Source organism: Ixodes scapularis, unplaced genomic scaffold, assembly GCF_016920785.2.
Source record: "Ixodes scapularis isolate PalLabHiFi unplaced genomic scaffold, ASM1692078v2 PGA_scaffold1__304_contigs__length_218370807, whole genome shotgun sequence".
Taxonomy (NCBI): Eukaryota; Metazoa; Arthropoda; class Arachnida; order Ixodida; family Ixodidae; genus Ixodes; species Ixodes scapularis.
Window position 1 is genome coordinate 43,390,547 of NW_024609846.1, and position 19,106 is coordinate 43,409,652.

The window sequence follows — 19,106 nt, forward strand, 5'->3', positions numbered from 1 at the left end:
CTCTTAGGCGCCCGTTTCCAGCTTGAGTGGCGCCGGGGTAACCGCGCGGTGCATTATGGAAAACGTCCCATAATGCAACGCGCGGATCAAGGAGGAGGAGGAAGGGAGATGCCAGCTACCCGTTGTGCAGGCAAGTGATATCACCATTCATAAATCACAAAGAGGCACGTATGAAAACATGCTGTAGTCGTTATCCAAGTGGCCATCTACATGGGTACGGGTCTGTGATGTACCCATCGATCTCTGTGGCACGTCAGACGAAGTTGGTAAACTGTGTGCCGCCAAGATCGACAAAAACTTGCTTGTGGTAGCTTCGTATCTCTCGCGTGCGGCACTCACCGAATATTTCGTGCAAGACAAAAGAAGAACTTCATAGCAGTCATGTAGGAAACATCCCACTGACCCCGAGGGACGTGCACTCGCTGTTCTGCTGTGCCATCTCGAGGTGGACACTCCAGACTAATACTGAGGAAATCAAAAACGCCGAGCAGTCTTCGACAGAGCCGACAGCAAGTAGGATGATACCAATACAGTATCACGCGCTTCGTCAAAATGTTGATTTTAACGCAGTCTCGTTCCCCCGCCTTGATCCTGCTGTCCTGTTTCCTGGCACCGGCAGAGCTATAGCAAAATAGAAATACCTCAAAACGGGAACAGGAGGAGAAGGAAAGGAGGGGAGAAGCACGGTGGAAGGAGAGGGTACGGATGAGGAGGGGGGCATACCCTCCCTTAAACAATACTAGAAGGAATAAACAATACTAGAGCTACTGTCAATCTATCCGAGTCAAAAGCAGTTCGACTCTACGTAATGTAGCAAGAAAGGGTAAAAGCACAGGCGAGCTGGTGAAGAACTTCCATCGTAAACCGGAGACACGGAAAAATAAAAAAACGGACAAAACAACAACAAGTTTCAAAACAACAACAAGTTGAGACTTGTTGTTGTTTTGTCCGTTTTTTTATTTTTCCGTGTCTCCGGTTTACGATGTAATGTAGCAGTAGCCCAAGACTACCAAACCGCAACCCGTTTTTCGATTTAAAGGGGTAGTGAAACGAAATTTTAGCGCCGATCTTGTTGCATAAATATGGGCTAGGGACAGGCACCACCTCGGAAATATAAATATTGCGCTGTAAAACACAGGAGAACTAATTTTAAACATAATTAAACGATTTCAAATTCTCATCTGGTGGATGGGGGGAAGTTCTCGTGACATCACTTGTGCCAAAATAGCAGCGCCGTTCTGCGGCAATTCGCCTAGGCCTGAACGCGTTTGCAAAGCCCTGGCGGAGAAAGCCAAAGCGTATTTGGCCACAGTGAGCTCGTTCTCGTTGCGGCTCTTTGCACGACACGGCCCGAGCATGCTTCTGGCACGGCCGGTATTAGTTGCTGCGAGTCGCGAGCTGCAAGCCGACGTTAAAAAGGATATGTTTGAACTACGAGGGTGTCAGCAAGAGCCACGCAAATGCCGAATACCTGTTCACACTCGGAGCGGACACGCGCGTTTGATCGAAGTGCTGGATTCGCTCTGTTAGACCGCGTTTCGGTAAGCGCTTCTGGACCGATCTTTTACGATTGCAACTCGATACTGACATGACACTCGGCAAAGAAAGGTTAGACCGACATCGCGTAGCTCCCACGAACTGCTATAGCTCGACACTGACGTAGCGTCGAGTCAGAATAAAAATGGCATACTAATAACAGAGTGTACATACCGAATTGCCAAGGTAATCCGTATGGCGTTTATTTGAGCTCTATATCACACAAAACAAGGAGATAGAATCAATGAGAGTCCCTTTTCGACGACAGCGTTCGTCACCGCTGTCTCGGAAAACAAGGAGATCCAGATGACAAGGGGAAAATATTGACCTCTGAAATTTAGTTCAGGGATCAAACTACTCATCCGGTAAGGGTCCACAAGGGTCGCGCGGGCATATTCCATTCAGCAGGCCAGCCGGTCATGGACAGACGGTCTTGGCCAAGGACCGCCGGAGCAACGGTGCGCCGAGTCGATGTTGCTGCTAGGCCTACTATATTCTGCCGAGCTCGCTCGGTCGGCAGAATCGTGGCTGTTGTAGCTCTTCTCGTGTGTTTGTGGATCCTGCGTTCTTGATCGTCGTGGTCTGTTTTAAGTACTCCTTCCTTTTTTCTTGCTGGTTGAAGTCGGGACGCACGAGAAGAGCACGAAGAAAAATAAATGTCCGTTGGTGGCCGATACCAAGTAACTGAGCGACGCTGTCGGCCTTGTTGATTTGATCGTAAAAAGTGCGTAAGACAGCTTCGGAGCTGTCGTAGGATTCTGTCGTAACCTGCGCAAAGGTTACGACAATTTCGTTTCGAGAGCACGGGTTTTCTCTCAAATTTGTCGTACGCACTTTTTTCGTCGTGAATTCGCTTTGAGAATCCGGCCTCAGAGCTGGTTTTGTCAGTGCTGCCGTTGTTGCCGACTTGCCGTGGTCCCGTGGTGCAGCGTGCGTGCAGCCCTTGCACATCTCAAACGGCCACGTTGTCACAGGTCGTAAATCGTCGACGCGCCACCAAGTGGCAACGCTCGTAACCACAACATTCACGCCGTAGCCTTTCCCGACCGGCACAAGTGACGTCACGAATGCGCCCAATATCCCAAGACGCATCGCGCTCTCCGATGGCCGATTTTTGAGCGCGCGCCCAATCGGGCCCATCAGGGTGAAAAATATAGCCATCCGTTCAAAATACAAACGCGCGATTATGATTTATGAATATCATTGATCATATTGAACCTATTTCTGACCATAATAGGTGTATTTCAAGTTTCGCTTCAGTATCCCTTTAAAACGCGTTCCATTCCTGTTTTTGGGGAAATTCTCGTGCGACCGGGAGAGGGAGGGGGGGGGGGGGGAGAGGTATGGGGAGGGAGCCGCGAGCCACATGTGTCGCCTCTCTCCTCTGACCTCGATTCAGCAGAGCGCCCCTTCCTCGCCGCCAGAGCTACTCGGGATCCTTTTCAGCCGATCACAACTGCTCGGTTCAGAGCGCTGTGACATTCTCAGACCAGTCACGGAATTAACATTTCTTGGCATTGGTAATGCATTAAAAACAACACGATCTTACAGCGTACGCTGGACGTCCAGCGTACAGCGTACGCTGGACGATTGAGCAAAATTTACGCTCGCAACGTGATGAAATAATGGTTGTGACGTAAATTGTTTTACGCATCGGCGGCATTCTTCAAAGGATATCGCTACTTTTTCGTATAAAGGGGCTTTAGGCATACCAAGTTTCAATGCTTATGCATTCAATGTGTCATTCATACCTCGCGCGTCAACAGACTGGAACTGCCTTCCCGCTTCAATTGCCTCCTTCACTGACGTATTTCTTTTTAAACAAACTCTTAGTAACATGCAAAAATGTTCCAAAAGCCGGGTGAATTCATGATTGAAAAGGTTTACTCCGACTTAACATAACAAATTAATAACGAAAGGTACAGACGTTTCGCCACCTATGCAGGTGGCATCTTCAGTATACACTGACACAAATGAGGTGAGGTCGACCAGTCTACTTATCACACACGTCCCCGTAAACGTCCGGCAGGGGGCCACGGTTGGTGTTGCACACCGATGAGTCACGGCGAATGAACCAGGACTCGACGAGTTTTCTTTGCCCCCACCTTTGTTCTCGGGCCAGCGTCGTCGCATTGTCCAGGTCGAAACTGTGTCCTGTGGTCCAGCAGTGTTCGGCAAGTTCCGTCTTGGACCGCGTGGCATGGGTGGCCTTGGCAACGTCCCTTTTGTGTTCTTTCAATCTCGTTGCCCTCTTTCTGCCCGTTTCGCCGATGTAGGTCGCGTCACAATCCCCGCACTGCACTTTGTATACGACCCCCCTCTGACCGTCTGCAGAGGTGCGGTCCTTCGGTTTCGGGAACACATTCGCCAAGGCATAATGTGGTTTAAAAACAGTGTGTACGCCCAGCGGGCGCAAAGCTCTCCGAACAGCATCTGACACACCCTGGACATAGGGATTAGATACGATAGACGTTGCCCGCACTCGTGACTCAATCCCCCTTCCCCTCTGCATTCGCCTCTGCGTATCGTTAATAAACGTCCTCGGATAATGGCGCCGCTCTAACGCACCAACCACATTTTCTACCTCTTGCAACCGTAGCTGCTTGTTAGAGCACACTGCATCACAACGTGATAAAAAGGTTCTTACAACGGACCGTTTGTGTTCGGTCGGGTGATGCGAGTCAAAGGACAAAAAATTTCCGGTGTCACACTGCTTACGGTACACCATCGTTTCCACACTGCCATTACTGGCCCGGCGTACCAACACATCCAAAAAAGGCAACACATTATCTGCCTCTGTTTCGTACGCGAACTGAATGGCGTGGTGTACGCTGTTCAGCGCCACGTGTAAAGCATCTAGGTTAATTCTTTTCAAAATTACAAAAGTGTCATCTACGTACATACAGTACATTTTCACCGGAAAGGGTACTGAGTTTAGCACCCGTGTTTCGACGTGCTCCATCATTAAGTTTGCTACAGTAACAGAAATAGGGGACTTCCCATAGGGCACCCTTCGATTTGATGGTAAATCGTGTTGGCGAAACTGAAGTACGTTTGATTCAGGCAAAACCGCAACAAAATTATAATATCCTCCACAAGTAAGGACGTACGACTCTCCAAATTACAATCTTCTTTCAAACGCGCCTCTACATAATCGATAGCCAGGCCAATGGGGACATTTGTAAACAATGAGATCACATCAAAAGACACCATCACATCGTCATCATCAAGCTGCTGCGTACGAACTTCGGTTACAAAATCGCGAGAGTTTCTAACCGACCTAGATTTGTCCTCAGTTAACGGCTTCAGCAGAAGTTGTCCCGGTTGTTACCTCGCCATCGGCCAGAACAGGATAGTTTAGAAGCAGTGCATAACGTTTCCTCGAAGCGTCTATCGGACAACCACATGAGCTTATTGTCGAAGGGCCTGAATTTCGCAATTGCCCGACGGAAAGTGCCCAAACGTGATATCATTGTGGAGGTTGAGGAGAAGTTGCGGCATATCCAGGATACAACTGGGGTAAACTTGGCTCGTAGCCGAATTGTAAGTGTCCTGGCGAATGCAAAAAGCACTCGAACGAACCTTACCGCTGGGGAACGCACGGCGCTAAATGATCTCAAATCAGATAAATCTATCGTTATCCTTTCGGCAGATAAGGGAAAGGCTACTGTGTTGTTAGATCGAAAGGATTATGAGGAGAAAATGTACAGCATCTTGAACGATCCCTCGCACTTTATGAAGCTGAACCGTGACCCGACAGCAAAGTCAGAGCGCCAGCTCGTTGAACATTTACGGGTACTACGTAACAAAGGACGTTTGGATCAAACGTTGTACCGCCGACTGTTTTCTTCGGACGGGGCCACTCCAACCATCTACGGGCTACCTGGTGCATAAAGAGGGCTGCCCTCTCCGTCCTATCGTGTCTTTTGTAGGTTCACCAACTTAAAACCTGTCGAAGTTCTTGTCGAAGTGCTGAAGCCGTTAACTGAGGACAACGCTGTGTCTGTGTGTTTTCTTTTACTGGTCTTTCGTCTTTTTTTGCGCTGTTTTAACCCATTCAATATGACAACTCTAGGTCGGTTAGAAACTCTCAGGATTTTGTAACCGAAGTCCGTACGCAGCAGCTTGATGATGACGATGTGATGGTGTCTTTTGATATGATCTCATTGTTTACAAATGTCCCCATTGGCCTGGCTATCGATTATGTAGAGGCGCGTTTGAAAGAAGATTGTAATTTGGAGAGTCGTACGTCCTTACTTGCGGAGGATATTATAATTTTGTTGCGGTTTTGCCTGAATCAAACGTACTTCAGTTTCGCCAACACAATTTACCATCAAATCGAAGGGTGCCCTATGGGAAGTCCTATTTCTGTTACCGTAGCGAACTTAATGATGGAGCACGTCGAAACACGGGTGTTAAACACAGTACCCTTTCATGTGAAAATGTACTGTATGTACGTAGATGACACTTTTGTAATTTTGAAAAGAATTAACCTAGATGCTTTTCACGTGACGCTGAACAGCGTACACCACGCCATTCAGTTCACGTACGAAACGGAGACAGATAATGTGTTGCCTTTTTTGGATGTGTTGGTACGCCGGGCCAGGAATGGCAGTGTGGAAACGACGGTGTACCGTAAGCAGTGTGACACCGGAAATTTTTTGTCCTTTGACTCGCATCACCCGACCGAACACAAACGGTCCGTTGTAAGAACCTTTTTATCACGTTGTGATGCAGTGTGCTCTAACAAGCAGCTACGGTTGCAAGAGGTAGAAAATGTGGTTGGTGCGTTAGAGTGGCGCCATTATCCGAGGACGTTTATTAACGATACGCAGAGGCGAATGCAGAGGGGAAGGGGGATTGAGTCACGAGTGCGGGCAACGTCTATTGTATCTAATCCCTATGTCCAGGGCGTGTCAGATGCTGTTCGGAGAGCTTTGCGCCCGCTGGGCGTACACACTGTTTTTAAACCACATTATACCTTAGCGAATGTGTTCCCGAAACCGAAGGACCGCACCTCTGCAGACGGTCAGAGGGGGGTCGTATACGAAGTGCAGTGCGGGGATTGTAACGCGACCTACATCGGCGAAACGGGCAGAAAGAGGGCAACGAGATTGAAAGAACACAAAAGGGACGTTGCCAAGGCCACCCATGCCACGCGGTCCAAGACGGAACTTGTCGAACACTGCTGGACGACAGGACACAGTTTCGACCTGGACAATGCGACGACGCTGGCCCGAGAACAAAGGTGGGGGCAAAGAAAATTCGTCGAGTCCTGGTTCATTCGCCGTGACGCATCGGTGTGCAACACCAACCGTGGCCCCCTGCCGGACGTTTACGGGGACGTGTGTGATGAGTAGAAAAAACAGAAACGGGGTTTTACGGTGGAAAACTGGACAGAGGAATCGGATTCCCTAACCACCAGCGAGGAGCATACGTGACATCCAAATAATTTGAGAACTTCCCTGTATCGATGAGAGATGGATGCGAAATTATATCTGTGTGGTTCCCAACAAAGAATCCAGCTTGCGGACTGGTGCGCCAACAGACGGATCTGACGTCACACCTCTGCAGTGGCGCTGCTGTCGACGCATGCGCAGACGCTTCACCTCATCCGAATATCGCTTCTGCGCACTGCCCACTCCCGGTGCAAGGGAACGCAAGCTTGTGCGTAGAAAGCGCGTTGGTCTACAAAGTGATGCGGGGACTGGGCTGCGGTTTTAATGCGCCTTTTTGTTCAGTCACTACAACGGCACATTCTGTCCGTCCGCGTGGCCTAATGGATAAGGCGTCTGACTTCGGATCAGAAGACTGCAGGTTCGAGTCCTGTCGCGGACGTGTGATTACTTTTTTTTTTTCGTCAACCTGGCATTTCACAGAGAAGTCCGGTCGGTCTCGTTTTACCAATGACGATTGGTAGAATGGAAATAATGACGATTTATAAAATAACGCAACGTTCGTCGTGTTTCTTCCACCCAGTCTCAGGTGGTCAAAAAATAGCGAAAACATCTTGTTTTTTCTTAGGGGGGGAGGGGTAATTTTCTACATTGTAAACCCCTAAAGCCGAGGTCAGAGTGTTTATACCATCACACAAAAGACAGTCTGCATACAGATTCGAGAGCGGGCCACCGCGAGATCCGTGCTTCGAATGCCACCTGGCAATGAGTTGAAGGAGAAACTTGGCACGGTGGCATTCAAATCACGGATATTGCGGTGACTCGTGTTTGCAGACTGTCGTTTCTATGATGTATGAGCAGTGTGATCCCTGCTTAAGGTGTATCCACACGACGGACCGGGCCTCGGACCGATTGATCACGTGATGCGCGGAGGCCCGTAGCTCTCAAGTTTGGAGCAGCGCTCCAGGCGAGCAAAATAAAATATTTGGCTCGCGTTTCGAACATGCGTAAAACCGCTTCCCCACTACAGTTCTTTATACTCCGTTCCATTCTAAGTGCCAGCGTAGCAGAGGCTACAATAGCGAGCTGCGAGCTTTCAGCGTCCCTGCCAAGCACGCGCGCTCGTGCAGTGCGAGCACCGTTCAGGAGCACGTGCGTTTGTGAGTAGCTTCGGCTTCGCTACCACGTAAAGTGAAATATAAGTGCTCGCGGAAGCTATGAAAAAATGCAAAGATGAAAGGAGTGTATAATGGAATGCTGCGGCCGCGAGCTGCATAATTATTTATTTATTTTTTTAGTTTTTTAGACGTTTTGTTACCGCGCATCTACAGATGCTGACAGATGCTTGTATTCGAACGTGGCACGTGCAAAATCGAACGTCGCAGAGCCGCCTGGATTACCTGGATGGTGCAGCCAGCATAACATGGTCGCGTCTTGGGTAAGTATTCCGGACGCGCTCGCGCCCCCTGCCCCAGAGCAACGGGTCTATGAGCATCCACACGGCGGACCAAAAGAACAGACGACACAGCGAACGGGCCGGTCTAACCCTTGACCTCACAGCTCCGCCAAACGCATGCAGCGAGCTGCTTTGAGGCTATTTGTGAGGAGCCAAGATGGAGGTTGAACGAAAGAGACGTTCGGCCGCGGTGGCCCTGGCGTTGAATATTGAGGACGAGGACGACTTAAGTGAACCGAAAAAGGCATGGGGACATCTTTAGATGATTATTTGGGTAGTCGTCGCGACTATTGTTCCACGGAGCAGGGAATAGACCCTTTCCGGAATTCAGTGCCATCTGGTGACTCAAATGGCAGTTTATCTTTTACTATACTAATAGCGGCAATGAGCCTGTGGTCTGCAGTATTTAATGGGGCACCGTCACTTAAAGGTCAACGGTAAACGAGAATGTTCACTTCACTACAATTATTTTTCAATCTCTTTTAGTGTCGATGGCGAAACAAATGCAGCCAGTCGGAACGAAGCGCCAACCCACATAGACGCCATGATAGAGTCCTATACATCAAGAGGATTTGAAGCCGATTGAGTGCTACTAACAGATTGACTGGGACTGAGTTAGAAATGAACGCTTACGCAGCTCTTGCTTCCAATTCCTGCTTCACGTAGCGCTAACACCTAGAATGTATAGGCCTCGAATCATCTTCTCAGGAGCATCTTCAACTTCTTTCATCAGTAAACAGAAGGCCGCCATTAGTATAGCACATATGCCGTTTTCAGATGATGATGATAGTGATCAAAGTGGCCAGATTGAATTCCGGAAAGGGTTTATTGCTCCATGAGCGCGATGAAGTAAAAAGTTGCATCGTCGCACAACAAAAGGCTTGTCTTCTTCGTCTTCATCAGTTGACGCCAAAAGAAAACAACTTTGGATTTGGATTCCAATCCAAACAACAAAAGTCAGCTTGTTGCCAGACTTAGCGCTTCAATTATACTGAAAACGCCGCGGTCCGCCGCCAAGGTCCGGGCGAGAAAAGTCGCTTGGCATTTCTCACAAGCGCGGGCCGCGGACCGCCGGCGGACCTCAAAGACCGGTGACGTAAGATCACATGATGCGCGGCACGCGGACCAAAAGAGCAATTTGGTCCGTCGTGTGGATACACCTTTAGAGCGAAAGAGCTATGTGCTCCTTGCCCCATATCTCGCCACTTGATCACGCTCCCGCCCATACCCGCGCGCGGAGAGCGTGGTCAGATGATGCAAGAGAGGATGTTGATTGGTCCCGCGAGCGCCTATGTCTCACCGCACCTTAGCTGACATTGATTGAAGACGAACGCCTATTGTCGATGCTCACGTAGATCCAGCTTCAGCGGGGTATAGGACTACGCAGAGTTCCACTAATCCCATTGGATGGACGTCGTTCAGTGACAACATCCATCGATACCAAAGTGACAAATCTAGGACATCGACTTTAATTTGTTTGTTTGTATCTCACAAAAAAAAAACTTTTTGAGGCGACTTCGGCACCTGCATATAGTTCTCCCCGATTTTCTCCTTACGTGAAATTCCTAATAGGCAATAAGCGTCACGCCGAAGCCATACTGCTAGAATACATCACACCAAAGACACGTTGTTCATGGCAGACATGATGAAAGAAGGATCTGCGGTTACACCTTAAGCGCCTTCAAAGCATGTTTGCTTCGGACATATATCTATATGCTTAGAACATGCCTGCACACATTGTTTGTACGACCAATGGGGCCGTCATATAAGGAAGAATCAGAGACGCTGTCTACAGGTTGCCTCTTGTGTGATGTATCTGCAGTGGGACTGCGACAATAGAGGCCACGCTCTCAACTCGGTTTGCCTTTCTGATATCCATTGTTATAAACATCACTTTCTCTTATGTTATTCTTGTTGACCTTTGCTCGTAAAGGCAGCTAAAAATTAAAATGAACGAATTAAAGTCGACATGATTTACAAAGCCTTATTGGCCCTCGCGTGCCAATCGAGAAAAAGAGAAGAACTGCCTGTGATGCCGAATTAGAGCGCAGCTCTTGAGGAGGAGGAGGGTCCGGAGGGGAGAGTATGCCCCTCCTCCTCATCCGTACCCTCTCCTCCTCCCCATTCTCCTCCCGTACACCTCCCCTAGTCTCTGCTACTTCCCCCCCTCCTTTCCTCCTCCTCCTGCTCCTGCCTTGATGTATTTTGATTTTGCGATATACCGTGCTAAACCATCTGACAAAGATATATATTTATATTGCAGTATTCTCGATCGCCGCTTGTCCGGAGAAAGGAAATATAGTTTTCACATCCGGAAGCTCCGCTCTGTCTAAGTTCTGCCGGTGCCACGAAACAGGACAGCAGGAGCAAGGCGGGAGAACGACGCAGCGTTAAAGTCAACACTTTGACGACGCACGCGATACTCTTGATGTCATCCTGCTTGTTGTCGCCCTGTCGAAGAGTGCTCGGCGTTTTTTATGTCTTCAGCATTAGTTTTGAGCGTGCTCCTTCGAGATGGCACAGCAGAACAGCGAGTGCACGTCCTTCGGGGCCAATGGGATGTTTTCCTGCATGACTGGTATGAAGTTCTTCTTTGTCTTGCACGAAATATTTACTGAGTGCCATAGGCGAGAGATACAGAGCTACCACGAGCAAGCCGTTGTCGACATTGGCGGCACAATTTGCCAACTTTGTCTGACGTGCCACAGAGATCGATGGGTAAAGCACAGACCCGTACGCAAGTAGATAGCCACTTGGATAACGATTACACTACGTTTTCATGCGTGCCTCTCTGTGATTTTTGAGTGGTGATATCACTTGCCCACAGAGCAGGTAGCTGGCGTCTTCCCTCCTTCCCCTCCTCCCTCCTATGACACACATGCAATAGACGCTTTCCGGAATTCAGGAACGGTGTTCCTTCGGCCCTTCAGTGATCGGTAATTACACCCTGTTGTTGGTTACACAGGTTTTGAGCGTAAATCAGAGTCACCCTGAAGAGGCGCCTGATATACCCCTATGACCCGTCATATCGCTTTTAAAATTTCTCCTCAATGTCTGCGTTTTTGATACTGTGCATGCTGTCCATCCTTCAACCTGGATTGGCTACAGAAATCTCTTACATTATTATCATGCTGATATTAAGTTAGAAACGCTAAAAATGCCATAAAAAGCCCCGAGGACTCCGAGCTAAATCTTGTTTTTTTTTTTGTTGTGAATTATCGGCTTTTTAAGCAATTCATGCTCAAACAACATTAACAAGAATGATAATATTGTAAGAGATTTCTGCAGCTAAGGCCGGGTTGAAATGTGAACCACATGCACAGTATCAAAAATGCTGACGTTTACGAGCAATTTTAAAAGTGATGTGACAGGTCCTTGGGGTTTATCAGGTGCTTGTTGAGGGTGACCTCGAATTACACTCGAAAACTTGTTGGTCGAAATGACTTTTACGCAGAGTTTTTCTGCAATCAATTGCGCGGTAGCCGTAATTTTTGAAGTGACATCAACTGACGTTTCCAATCGAGTACCAAGTCCAAACTTTGCTCAAATTGGAGGCATTATTTACCCAGCTTAAGAAGACGACGAACACCGAATTCAAGATGTGCTTTGCAAGAATTACGCTATATTTGATCTTGCACATTGCTCCCTTGGCCAGAAAACTGCAGTCACCAACTCAATTGACACCGGTACAGAAACACCAGTCCACCACCGTCCCTTTCAAGCATCAGCAAGTGATCGCCGCGCAGTTCAACAAGTAGATGCTGTAGAAATATATCGTCAAGCCATCATCAAATTATTGGTTCTCTCCGATTGTGTTAATAAAAATGAGAGGGGTCTTGGCGTTTTTGCGTGAATTATTGCCGTTTGTGTAAGTTCACAAAAGAGAACGTGTATCCTCTGCCAAGCCTCGACAACACCCTCGAATGCCTCCATGGAGTTCATGCATTGACCTCCGTGCCGGCTTCTAGCAGATCAGCATGGACAAAGTTGACCATGAGAAAACTGTCTTAATCACACCCGACAGCTTCTTTGAATTCAAAGTTCCGCTGTTTCGGCTGTAAAATGCAACAGCCACTTTCCGATGAATGATGGACCAGCTCCAGAAAGGTATCAAATGGGTTACCTGCTTGTGCTATATGGACGGTGTCTTTACTATCTCGGACTTAACTAAATTGTCCAAAATTTCGGTTGGCCGATCTGGAAATTATGGTCTTGGTGCACATCGTGAACAAACATGATGTTCAAACAGACCTAGATAAAACTAAACGCGTTAAAAATTTCCCATCTCCTGATTTTTCAAAAGGTGCCTGAAGTTTTTTTTAGAAATTTGCTGATATTCTGTCGATTTATTATTGACTTCGCTCACATTGCGCTTGCATTGATTTCTCCCCTAAAAACATCATGCTTTCGAATGGCATGCTCGCCACCAAGCTTTTTATTATGACTGAAGGCAGCCTTGACTTGGAATCTTAATCTGGGCCACTTCGACGACACCGCACCAACATATAATAGGGCTGACGCCAATGGTCACAGTATTGGAGCAGCACTAGAACAACACCAGCACAAATGAATAAAGTGTTGATTACGCCAGACAACTCTTTTCTTCTGAACGAGAGTTTAGCATTTCTGATGAGTATCTCACTGTGGTATGGTTCATTTTAAAGTTTTGTCCATACTTCTTTAGACGCCTTTTCCGTGTCATTACTGATCCCCACAGCATATGATGGCTATTATTAGCAAATTGCGTCTTCATCATTGTGTACAAGTCAGGAAAAAGGCACAAAAACGCGTTCGCTTTATTGATTTACATATACCCTGTGGGAAAGTTGCCTTGCTGCGTGCCCAACCCGGCGGAACAACACGGAGCCAGGATTTCGGAAAACGTGAAGCTACATTTATTAGTAAATTGTAAACATGAAGTTAGTATTAACAAGGTCGTTGGTCGACACCGCCGCAGCGTGTACCTTTCGCTCCAGGCCCCGCTTCTCTCTCCCCTGGTCGGCGTCCCCGCTGCTGCTTTTATGCGTTCTTTCACAGGGGGTAACGCCCCCCGCGCTCTTTACACACAGTGGCGCCCCTATAGCGTCCACACAATCCCCCCCTCAAAAGTCAGGCATGTCGATGACGTGCTCGTCCTGGTCGTTTGACCTCAGAAGTTGAGGACGTTGCCTTCGTACGACGTCGATGGCCCTCTGCAGCTCGTCGTGGTTCTGGAGCCTCGCAGCGCGGTCGGCAGCTTCCCGGGTCACGTGTAGGAGCCCCGCTCGGTGTGTTTCTCGAGCGAGCTCCGGGACTCCGCACAGCGGACAGAGGAGCCTCCGTTCCTCTGCGGTGTATTGCGCCGCTGGATCGTTGGGGTGGCGGTCCTCCAGTGTCAGTCCCCTGAAAGGCTCGGGGACGATGACGTGCGCCTCCCCGCGTTCTGGGCGTGGTTGTTCTTCCCAGGCTTGCCGGGATGCCCAGCCGACCGGTCCACCGTCGGTCTGCACCATCCATGTTGTCACGGTGGCTTGTGGCCGTCGCCGGCAGCGGCGGCAGAGGATGTGGAAGTCCGCGTTGCCCTGATCTCGTCGTAATGGCCCCGGCCCCTGTCGTTGTGGCCTGGGTGACCGTGGTCGCCACCTCGAATGGGTCCCCCGGCCCTGGTGACCGTGGTGGCTGATATGGCTGCGACGGCCGCGGTGATGAGATCGCCACCCTCTCTCCATCTTCATAAAAATAAGAAACAGCCCGATGAGCGCAACATTAGGCGTGCCGCGCGTGGCCCCTGAAAATAAAAGTCGATAAGTGCTCTCAGGTGGGATATACTGCCCCCACCCCCCCTCTTAAAAGGAGAACATATTGATGGGGTATGAACCGGAGAACGTTCAACATGTTAAGGGTGAAGAACAAATGTTTTTGTTAGTCGCTTCGTGATCTCCCTGTTAGCTGTCACCGACGTCGCAGATTGTACCGCCGGGGTGGCGGGGAGGGGGAATCAGGGACCCGACTGCTGCTGCCATCTGCTGGATCCTGCGAGAAATCTTCTTGGCTGTGGAATAGTTTTAGGTCGGTGACATGAATTGGTCCTGTAGACTGACCACTGGAGCAGCAAATAAGTGTGTATGTGAGCGGGGACAGTTTTTTGCCAACACGGAATGGACCCTCCCACCTGTTTGCCAGTGAGGCCGTGAATCCCCTTGTTGCATCACTCAGGGGATGAGTGCGCCTGAGCACGAGGTCTCCCACCTCAAACTGCAGGTTTCGGCGTCCCTGGTTGTACTGCTCGGACTGCTGCAGTCTGGCGACGTCGAGGCTCTCCCGAGCTTCTCTGAGGTTGTCCGAGAAGCGCTTGCGGAGGTCGTCTGCAAACTTCGAGTAGCTGCGGTATTGCGACGTGGGTTCTGTTGAGCGAAGAGCGTTCGAAAGCGGGAAGGCAAGTTCTTTGCCAAAATTTAGCTGGGCAGGGCTGAGACCGGTCGACCGGTTAACCGTGGTGTGAGTGGCGAAGGCCATTTCTGGGAGCTTCGCGTCCCAGTCCTTGTGGCGATCGGTATGCGCAACGAGCATATCATCTTAAGGTTCCGGTTCACCCTTTCAGTGATGTTTGCTTGCGGGTGATACGGTGATGTACGTTTATGCTCAATTCCCAGCACCGCACACGCATCCACGAACACCTTGCTAGTGAAATAAGAAGCGTTGTCGGAAATCAAACTCGTCGGGAATCCGAAGCGCGCGAATGTTTGCAGCAGACAATCCCAGATTTTCTGCGAGTCCAGTTTGCGCAAAGGGAACAGCTCAACCCATTTTGTGAAATGATCCGTTACCACGAACAAGTACTGATTTCCGCGAGGACTGCGCGGGAATGGGCCCATGACGTCACAACAACAGATCTGCCAAGGGCTCTGGCTTACGATCGGTTGCATGAGGCCTGGGGGTTGACCACCACGTGGCTTCGCTTTCTGGCATGACGGGCAACTACGCGCATACCTCAGTACATCTTGCCGCATGCCGGGCCAGGTCACAATTTGGGACAACTTATCATACGTTTTGCTCCCACTACTGTGTCCGGCTAGTGCGGAGTTGTGCATGTATGTGATGAAAAACTTACGTAACTTTCTAGGTATCACAGTCCGGAACGCCGAGCTGCTCGGGTCGTCATCAGCTTGAGGGATGTAGCGCAACAGGAGCCCGTCGCTGCTCAGCAAGTACGAGTCGAATTGCTCGTCACTCGCTCCATTAACCGTGCTCGTTATTGCCAGCCAGGCGGTCACCCGCTGACACAGCCCGTCGTCCTGCTGAGCCTTGAGAAGTTCCTCTCTTGTGATCAGTGCTCCCCACCGTGATTCAGGTGATTCCTGCGTTGTGATGGCGACAGCAACCAGGCCCGGGCCTTCCTGCGTGTGCTCCTCAGGGAGGGGGGCGCGGGAAAGAGCATCAGCAATTTTGTTTGTTGCACCAGGTCTGTACACAATAGTGTAGTCGTATCGCTGTAGCATAAGCGCCCAACGAGCAAGCCGACCGGCAGGGTTCTGAAGCCTTTTCAGCCATGAAAGTGCTAAGTGATCACACTGAATTTGGAATGTTGCGCCGTCTAAGTACATGTCAAACCGCTTTAACGCATATACTATGGCCAAACATTCCCTTTCCGCCACACTGTAGTTCCGCTGGGCGGGAGTAAGTGCCTGACTTGCGAAGGCAACTGACCGAAGCACACAGTCATGTTCCTGCAGCAGAACAGCACCCACGCCGATATCGCTTGCATCTGTCTGCAAAACGAAAGGTTGGTTTAAGTCAGGAAGATGCAGACAAGCATTTTCAGTCACTGCCCCCGAGAGGGCAATGAATGCACTCTGTTGTTCAACGTTCCAGTGCCACTTGATGCCCTTTCGAAGGAGGTGATTGAGTGGCTGAGATATCTCGGAACAGTAGGGAATAAAATCCCTGTAAAATGCAATCATACCAAGATACCTCTGCAGGCTTTTCACGTCATGTGGGCACGGATACTCCGTTAGCGCGCGAACCTTCTCCTCGTTAGGACGGAGTGTGCCATTGTCAACCACGAAACCAAGAAGATTGATCTTTGGCGCGGCCAACTGCACCTTTCCCGGGTGAATTGTGAGACCCGCGCTACGCATTCGCTCGAGTATTATTCTCAAGTGCTCGACGTGTTCTTCGAACGTGCGCGAGAAGACAACTACGTCATCCATGTATGCCATTGCAAAGTTGTACTTTGCGTCGCCAAGTACAACGTCCATCAAACGTTGAAAACTCGCTGGCGAGTTTGACAAACCGAACGGCAAGCGGGTGAACTCGAATAATCCTCTGTGGCAGATGAACGCCGTTTTCTGCACGTCCAACGGGTGAATCTCGATCTGAAGGAACCCGCGGCTGCAATCGAGCGTTGTAAACACAGTCGCGTTACCGAGCACGTACATTACAGAGGAAATACTAGGGAAAGGGTAACTGTCCCGTACAGACACGTCGTTAAGTCGTCTGTAGTCTACACAAAGCCTGGCGGTTCCATCCTTTTTTGGAGCAAGGACCACAGGGAACGCCCAAGGGCTCTTTGACTCACGTACTGCACCGGTGTCAATCATCTCCTCGAGTGCCGTGTCCAGGAGTTCCCTTTTGTGCACGCTGATGGGGCGCGGATTGCACCTCCAGGGCGGAGCGTCACCGGTTTCAATCCGATGCAGCAGGATGTCTGTCTTTCCTGGTCGCTCCGTGAACATCGGAGAGAACGGCCGTAGGACGTCCTCCAGCTTAATCTTCTGAAGGTTATTGGCCGGGCACTTCTGTAGTGCAGCGTTGATGCCTGCAGGCAGGAAAGCTGGGGCCGCTGTGAAGTGGGTCGGGAGGGTTGGGCCGGTAATGCAGTCCTCTCGCCTGGTAAACGGAGTGAGCTCCGTCTGGCTTCCTAGCCGGTAGCCTCCACCAGGGAAATCAAGCGTCATGTTCTCGCCTGCAATAAAATCTCGGCCCAAGATTACGGGTACGGCGAGCCCCGGTAGATAAAGAAAGCGCTGACGCCGTGTCTTTTCGTGGAACGAAATTTTGAGCCTAACGGCTCCACCCGCTGGTTTTGCAAAACCAGAAGCTAGCTGCAAAAGAGTGTCAGATGGACGGAGCGTTATTTTTTTAGATTTGCATAGCTGATGTGCGTCGTCACCAATAAGCGAGATAGCGGCCCCCGTATCCAAAAGCGCGGCAAAAGAAAACCCAAGCAAGGTAATCGTCATGCGCGGTTCGATTATTTTTGCGATAGGCTGCAATCGACATACGGATGGAGCAAGCGTAACCCTTTGTGTGTTCCCAGCTGTCGTATTTGCCGTCGTCGGCTGTAATCTGGGATTCAGCGACGCCGGCCGTAATAGTTTCCCGACTGTGTTTCTCTGTTACTGCCCGGATTTTCACGGCCTCTTACTTCTCGAGGGTTGGCCGGGACTTGATAATCCCTCTCGCAACTTCCAGCCCTTCCGCCATTTGTTTGATTCTGCATTGACGATGCATTTGGGCACTCTCTTTGGAAGTGACCGCGCTGTCCACAATTGTGGCAGCGGTCCGAATACCTGCCTGAGCCACGTGCACCAGGGCGCTCTTCGGACATCCTCCAGTGGCCCCGCATTGAACCAGTACTGGAGTGCCTCCGGCTGCTTTCATGGGCCATTTTATGCCCGTCCCGTGGAGGTCTTTGTGTCGGGTATGCCTCGGCGCCTGTCCAAGCACATGCGGGTTCAAGAGAGTTTTCTGGCAGTGGCGGGGGCAGATAATTCTGCTTAGCGAGGAAGATCTCCTCTGTGCCGCGGGCATGCCGGGCCAGCTCTTCAAGGGTCCCAAAGGTGCGGCCGTGTAAGTAGGCGTGGTATTTTGGGTGACATTGCCTTATGACCCGAGCTATACTCTCCGACTCGAGGGCATCAGGTTTCGCCCTTCTTGTGAGTTCCTGTATTGCGCGAACATATTGAACCAGGTTTTCGTTCGGATGTTGCGTTCGGGACTCGAGTTCTCTCAGAATTTGATACTCGTAACCAGGGGGCAGGAACTCATCTCGGAATCTCCGCTCAAACTCCGCTATGCTCGTGAATGTAGTTTGCAGCCTTAACCAACACGCAGCACTTGACTGTAGCGCAAGCGGAAGTATTCTCTTAATAATGAGAGATTCCGAGGCGCCCGAGGCGGCTTTGTAGGTGTCCAATTCACCCAAGAAGTCAGCGACTAACTTGGTGTCGCCGTAGCCAGTGTAGACCGGCACCGTCAGCTGGGGGTGTAGCTCCGGCTCACGTGAATGCTGGACGGCGAGGCGCTGTGTGACCACATCACACATGGCTGCCACCTTCAAAAGCAGTTCGGCTTGCGCATCCGCCGAGCTCGTTCCGCTTGCTTCGGGCTTTTCGCCATCGTTCGTCTCGGACCGTAGTGTGGGAGACATGGTGAAAAAAAAAAAACGCAAAGCAGACAAGAAAAAGGGTGTGCGGCCACAGACGGTAACTCGACTAACGAAAGATGAACACGCCCCCAAAGCGTCGCCCGCGTGATTAAGCAATGCTTTGCGGCTCCAATTCAACGGGCAATCGCGCTGTCGTGAATACACGCAACGCCGACACGGTGCACTACTTCGAAGAGAAACGCCACGGTTGAAAAATCTTACCTAGCGATGAAACCCCGGACCCGCGTCATTTCGACAGGAGGGCAGCAAAACACGTTGGGCGCCATGTGGGAAAGTTGCCTTGCTGCGT

General features: G+C 50.2%; 1 protein-coding gene and 1 non-coding gene across 2 annotated transcripts in view; both read left to right on the forward strand.

Annotated features, from left to right (window-relative positions):
* Positions 1–19,106, forward strand: part of LOC115317410 — a 137,768-nt gene that overhangs the window by 86,868 nt on the left and 31,794 nt on the right. The window lies entirely within an intron of this gene.
* Trnar-ucg lies at positions 7,302–7,374 on the forward strand. Its single transcript has one exon. It is a non-coding gene; the product is annotated as a tRNA-Arg (tRNA).